The sequence below is a fragment of the Salmo salar genome, chromosome 10 (assembly GCF_965601325.2).
Source record: "Salmo salar chromosome 10, fSalSal1, whole genome shotgun sequence".
Classification (NCBI taxonomy): domain Eukaryota; kingdom Metazoa; phylum Chordata; class Actinopteri; order Salmoniformes; family Salmonidae; genus Salmo; species Salmo salar.
In genome coordinates this window covers 23,442,820-23,450,419 of record NC_138300.1, presented here as the reverse complement: position 1 = coordinate 23,450,419, position 7,600 = coordinate 23,442,820, and positions in this window count along the sequence as shown.

The following is a 7,600-nucleotide window of genomic DNA, read 5'->3' as shown; positions in this document are numbered from 1 at the left end:
AGAGAAGCCTTAATATCTTTAATTCCAAAGAAGGGTAAAGATAAGGAATGTAGTTCCTATAGACCGATCACGATTCTTAACGATGTATTATAAACCGTATGCATCAATAATATCTAAAAGAATGGAGGACATAATCCCAGAATTGATTGATGGGGAGCAAACTGGTTTCACACGAAATAGACAGATACAGGACAGCATAAGGAGAACACTACGTCATGGACCACATCACTCAGGATAAGACGAGTGCTATATTAATCCATCTAGATGCAGAAAAAGCGTTTGATTCAGTGGGTTGGGATTATCTATTCGAAGTTATGGATAGATGTGGTTTCAACAAAGAAGTGATACAGTGCATCAAAACACTGTATTCATAGCCGACTGCCAGAATAATGATTAATGGACATTTGTCACAAACAATAAGTCTAGAATGAGGGGGCAAGACATGGCTGTAATCTGTTATTCCTTAAAGCCCCAGGTTCAAGTGTACCTTGATTGATGGATGTTTTACAAACATTTGGAACATATTCAGGGTGTGCTTAATGTACACAAGACCCAAGCCCTAGTATTTAATTATTCCCCACAGCAAGAGCTGAAGAGCAGATATATCTTCCAGTGGACCTCTTCATCCATGAAGTTTCTTGGAGTAAATCTACCAAAAGATACACGCAAACTTTGACATAAATTATGTTGCTATCAACAAGAAAATCTATGAGACCTGGACAGGTGGAATTCACTTCCTTTGGATCTTAGTAGTGGAATTGAAACAATCAAAATGAATATCTTGCCGAGGTTACTGTATTTGTTCCAATCACTGCCCCCCACAGAAATCCTACTTATCCTACCTAGGGAATGGGACAAGCGAATATCAATGTTTATCTGGAACAGTAAGAGGCCACAAATTAGATATACAACATTAAAATTACTGAAAGCCTAAAATATTATTTTACGTCAGCCCAATTGAGACCTCTGGTGTTATGGTGCAATTCAGAATTTGAATCTAAATGGAAAGACATTGAGACTACTTTGATAGAGACACCCACAGTCCATTTTGGGTAATAAGGACATGATAATAGAAATACACAATAGACACAATCAAGGGATTTATTTCTCTCAAGACATGGTTTAGGGTAGTCAAGCAACTTCATTTCGACAGAGAGGTGCCCGCATAAGACCCCAGATTCATCCAGGCAACTCAGGATAACAGATTTAAACAGTGGACGCAAAGAGACATCACATCATTTTGTACAATTATAAGGAATGGGGCTCTAGATCGCTTTCAGGACCTAAGTAAAAAACATGGCTTGGATAAACAAGATTTTTACAAATACCAGCAGTTTCGACAGTACTTTTTAAAATAACTAAAAGTGATTGACCCTTCGAGCGTACCAGAATTATTCAATAACGCATACAACTTGGGTATCCTATCCTCAAAGAATGTCACGCCCTGACCTGAGAGAGACGTTTTTCTCTGTTTGGTTAGGTCAGGGTGTGACATGGGGTGGGCATTCTATGTGTTGTATGTCTATGTTTTTTTTTTTTTCTTTGATTGGCCGAGTATGGTTTCCAATCAGAGGCAGCTGTCATTCGTTGTCTCTGATTGGGAATCATACTTAGGCAGCCTTTTTCCCCACCTTCAGTTGTGGGTAATTATATTCTTTCTGTGAGTGTTTTGTGTGCGCCTCAGTTGCGTCACGTTCGTTTCTGTTTTTCCTGTTTTGTTCGGTTTCACTAAATAAAGTATGTGGAATTACCGGCACGCTGTGCCTTGGCTGATCTATGACAGGGAGTTTGAGGTCAGGGAACGTGACAAAGAAACACTCTACAAACTATATTAAACAGAAATGGGAGGAACTTAACATTGAAATAACTGAAGAAACATATTTACAACTCAATTAAGCTCTACCAACTCAAGTTCTTGGAGAGATTTCTGTTGGAAGAATGCCACACGTTTCTTCATAACACCTAAACTGAAATCAAAACAGACTTGCAGGAGAGAATGTGGGTTTCAATGGCAGATCACTCATATCTTTTGGTCATTCCCCGCTATTGAATCCTACTGGGGAGAAATAAGATCTTTAATTAGAAATGGGTTTTGACATTGAACAAACATTCATTATTCTCTATTTAGGGGAAATACCTGCAATACCTGTTGAAAGTCCTACTGGCAGCCAGTAAAAAGGCTATCACTAGAAAATGTTAAAGAAATACACTATATGGAGCCCATTACTTTAAGAAGACAGAAAGAGAGAGGCCAGGAATACCGGGAAAAATGGGTTTCGTACTCCGATGTTAATTCAAAGGTGGTGTTACTGTAACTAATTTGATGTACGTGGGATGAGTGCTGTACCTGCATGCCCATTTTGTGTTTGTGTGTTCTTCAATAAAAAAAAAACTGGGTCAATGGAAACCTGCTGTTGGTTTACTGTCAAAACAAATCTACTCAATGTCATCATGTAATCTCTCAACAAACTGTGTGTAGCCTGAATGAAATGGCATGCACTTCAATATTTAGTCAGTCCAGGTGAAATATGAATGTGAAAATGTATAGGCCTACATTACACTCGAATATTGAAGTGTGTTTCTACTGGCAGACACTAAAATCTGTCACCCAGAGAGACATAAAATAACATAACATTTCCAGTTATGTCACCGAAATAGTTCTGGATGACTATTCCTTAGATATAATCAGCAGTTAGGACATTTTCACATCACTTGCTGATACCAGTCAATAACTGCTAATATGCCCTGCTTCACAATAAACATCCACATCAAAAACAGTTTGGATCTCCAACTGGGTCAAAGTCATATTACACACCTTAAATTGTGCTATCATTGTAAATAAGCATCACCGGTGTGCTGTGCTGGTCTTAGACATGGTGGATTTGTATCATTCTCTGTGAATAATGGCTATTAGCACATGAGTCATGTGAACATGGTGGAGGACAAGAGAGTTCTGCTGGCATTCCACTGAGCCCACTGGGGTCTGTGTGTTAGAAGACAAAGACTCCATCTGGCCTCCACCAAAGGCTGTGCCAGTGTGGAGAATTTCTGCCATTCACAAGACCATGGGTTCCTCTTCACAAGCTCAGGGGTGGAGGGGGTCAGAGCATTGTGAGGGTGAGGGGGCTGGTTAGTGTCACTCGCACCCCAGAGTCCCAGATTATCCTCCTGTTCGCTGCTTTCTCCATCACAACTGAATCTCTCTCTCTCTCTCACACACAAACACTATCTCTCCCTTACAAACACACAAAGCTCCTCAATCCAATGTAATTGTATCTGGAACAATAAGAGCTGGTATCCAGGCAGGCTTTAGTGATAAGCTTCCCAGGATCAGGAGCTTTATCTGGGAGCAGGCTGGGGGAGGGAGTTCAAAGGTTATTCCACAGTATATTCGAGCAGTGTTGAACACCCCACTTACCCATGCCCCATTGCCTTTTAATCACCCCCTAAACATTACCCAAGCATAACCCTTCAACCAGCTATGCACTGTGGAACACTGAAATGTTGCTTACACATTAATAATGCATGGACATTGCCAGAAATATACATGACCAACTGTAGATTCTCACGTGCCTCCTCTCATCTTTAATGTAAAAATCGAATTGTGACTAGGGCTGTTACGGTGACCGTATTACCGCCACACCAGCGGTCACGAGTCACGATGGCAGTCAAATTCCATGTGACCGTTTAGTCACGGTAATTAGGCTTCTCTAAGATCTGATGCTGCTGATGGTCATTAGTAACCTACCAAACTTGCTGACTGCCTGGTACTCAGCACTCTATTGTCCCTCTAATCACTCTGACATCAATGCAAATGAAATCAAAAATCGAATCAAACACTTGATGAGAGCCCATGAGCTCATGTTGTGCAACATTTCTATAGGCTATGTAATTGCGAGAAAACAGAGTGATGGCCTCTATTAAAAAGAGGTGGATCCCATCAGCTTTCTATAGGCTAGGATGACTATATTTATTTCTCAACATTCCTAATATTAAGCACATTGCTTCTCTTTAAAACAGGAGTATAGCCTACCTGGCTGGCATGAACATGAACCACAGGGAAAAGCGTCTTCCATGCGCTATTTAAGTGCATAGATGACACTTATTTTTTTCCCTGCTGCCCCTGTTTCAATACAGGTGCCTGATAATGATTTAGTATATGTAAAGACAAGATTAAATCAAGAATAGTGTGATGGGTGACAATATTAGCCTATCACTTTTGAATGACATTATCACTTGTGAATGATGCCCAGCTTAAGGCAAACAGCACATGCTTTGCTTTTTGCAACTTTTTCAAAATCAGTCACACACCTCATGTAGCCTAGCCCATAGGCCTATATGTTTTGATGAGGTTTGTATCACAACTAAAGGTGGCCAAATAACTTCTTAAAATTAAGCACATTAATCCACTGTACAATGGGTGTAGAGCCTAACTGGCATACATACGCAGCACGTGAGTTTCATGTTTGGGGAAGCTAATTTTCACCATAAAAATGCACTTTTATAATAAAAGCATTACATGCATAATCGCATTTGTGGTCACTTTTGAGAATGGTGTTTTCCTGCTAATGGAACATTTACGCTTATAGCCTACTGCTGTGTGTGCATTGCTGCGCTTATAATGTGAAGAAATAAACTATTAGGCTATCAACATTTTAAGCTAAACGTTCTCATCTGTTGCGTCAGGCTCATTGCTTAAAACAGGTTTTTTGATGCTAGTGGTTTTTGATGCTAGTGATCTATCGCATCCCAAAACTGTCTCGGACTATGTTTGGAATATTTATTTCTCACACCGAATAGGTCAACTTATGCACTATGGGGGATAGTAGATTGACATAGACTAGTGCTTTTGCTGTTTGCTAGGGCTACTCATCTTGTTGGCTTGCGAAAAGTAAATGTGGACAGTTCTTCCAATATCTTCAATATGCGCCTTGGAATTGGATAAGGACGCGCATGTCTGTCTTCACTTGTAGCCTGTGAGAAAGAACCGAGCGGGGAGAAGGGAATTATAATTATTATTATATTTCAGCCCAATGGCATAATGGCCACTGGGTGCAAAAGGCACCGATTTCTTTAGGGGGATTATGGCCCCACAAAGCACATGCAGCCAGGAAATTTGAGGCATTATCAAGTGCTTGTCAAATTGTGAATGAGAGACTGATGAAGTGTGTACAGCCTGCACAAAAAACAAAGCGGAGCTCATCATTAGAGTCGCATCATGCAGCCTTAGAATGTATTAAAAATCAAAACATATAGCCCAACGTTTGTAGAACAACTAAAGTTACATAAATAACTAAATTAAGCATTTAGGAGTACCGTTTTTTGTTAACCACTCAACACAGAACAGCCGTATGTGCTCACTCCCTCAAATTGTTTGGAGAAAATATCCTTTCTATTTTATTCATCTACGCTCAATTGTATTCATCATACTATAAAACAATATAAAATAATACTAAGGAATTCTAAGCAAATCTTGTCTGCTAAATTAACTAGTGTAGACCACAGCCATAGCCATATGCCTGTGGGTCCAACAGGGCCCAACATAAGGACAATACAGAGTATGCTATTCTGTTCTTCTGAAATAGACTACATTTTCTTCATATCATGTTTCTTTAGATCCATCTAAAATAAATAAGGGATTTATTGTGATGGTGTAGGCTATATTACATGGATTTATTAGACTTTTTAAAATGTAGATGTCCCAAAGGTCTGCATCAGTGGCTTGTAGGCTATGCGAGGAAGCCACGAGATGCTAAATGTGTTTACGTTAATTTACGGTCAATTACCGTGAGACCGGCAGTTATTTGCTTGACAATCACAAGCTGCCAAAATTTCATGACTGCAACAGCCCTAATTGTGACTGATACAATTATTCTCCATAATGGGAAAGGCGGATACCTAGTCAGTTGTACAACTGAATGCCTTCAACTTAAATGTGTCTTCCGCATTTAACCCAACCCCTCTGAATCGGAGAGGTGCGGGGGGCTGCCTTAAAAAGACATCCACATGTTCGGCACCTGGGGAACAGTGGGTTAACTGCCTTGCTCAGGGGGAGAATGACAGATTTCTACCTTGTCAGCTCGGGGATTCGATCCAGCAACCTTTCAGTTACTGGCCCAATGCTCTAACCACTAGCATTATTGTCAGCTAAGTAAAGTTATACCCATTTAATAGGGATTAATGATGAATGCTGTCAGTGTTCGTAATTGTAGACCTATGAATGGTGTCCATCAATTTCCGACAGGGGCAGGCAGTGTAAAGTGGTCTAAGCAGCAGCCCCACTCCACCACTCACACCCTACCTACTCTATCCCCCTCCCCATCCAGCTGCTTTTGTGACCCATCTCAGATCGCAGGATCCGGGGCCTGACGGCACGCACACACCTGCCCAGACAGACAGCCACGCTCCCCCAGTTGGCTGCCCAGCCTCATCGCTGCAGCACAACTGCACAGATTAGTGCCTGGGGGGCGCATGTGACAGGGGAGACTGTGTCCCTGGCTCACAATGTGTGGCCCCCACTTGAGGCAGTGCGTGCGCGCACAGCTGGGTATTTCTCTGCACCATGCAAGCCTCGAGCTTTACGCGTGTGTGTGAGAAAGGTATGTGTGGTGGTGTCACCTATGACTAGCCAGTGTCCAGACAAACAGATCATATGACAACCACAACTAAAACAATTTGATGAACTTCTATTTGTGCACAAAAAATATATGTGTGTGTGTGTTGGAAGTGTAAATCTCAAGGTTTGTGCGTCTCTGTGTGTGTAATGGGTGCGACATTTCTCTGGCTCCACAGTGATCACAGGTGTCTGTTCCTCTCAGTCTAAGAGATTACCAGCTGCTGCCATATTATAATCCACACACCTCATATTACAAACATTCTGATAAGGCAGCTGGATATTCCGTGCAATGCATGTATACGTATAGGTGTACAGTACCCACCCACATGCAACCATATTCAAACAAAACCCTTATAGAAATCCTCTAGCCCACAATAATAACATAGGATGCTTATCTGAACACACACAAAACAAAACAAGCAGTTTAGGGAGAACGCTGAAAAGATATAATCACTGTGCTTGTGGATTACTTAGTACACTTACGACATTCGTACTACTCATCGCTACACTCTTTCCCTCCCTTGCGCCTACGCTCTTTTTCCCCCTCTCAAGGGTGAGTGATCTCGCTCGTCTCTGCTCTTCGTCCCACTGGTAATCAGCCGCTGCATTTGGCTCAGTAATGAAAGCAATCCCAGTGCCTTTCACTCCAGCAAACCCTAAATAATGACCTGCCTTCCTCTCCTTCTCGCCACACTCGCCTCTCCCCCTGCTGCCTAATGGCTGGGGAAGAGCCTGCGTCTGCTGGAGTAGAGGAAACATGGACACTCGCATGCTTTTGTAGTCCACCTCTCCGTGTTCCACTCAGAGTTCTGCAAATCAATGTCTAATCTCAAGGTAGGTACAGTACTGGCTATTCCCAAAATGCAAAGATCATGAGTGTTAATCCATGCGAGTTCGTTTTTTTCTGAGAATTAACATGTAAAAAAAATGACACCACATCAGATAAGACCGAGGACTAATCTACATAATCAGACACTGTGATGC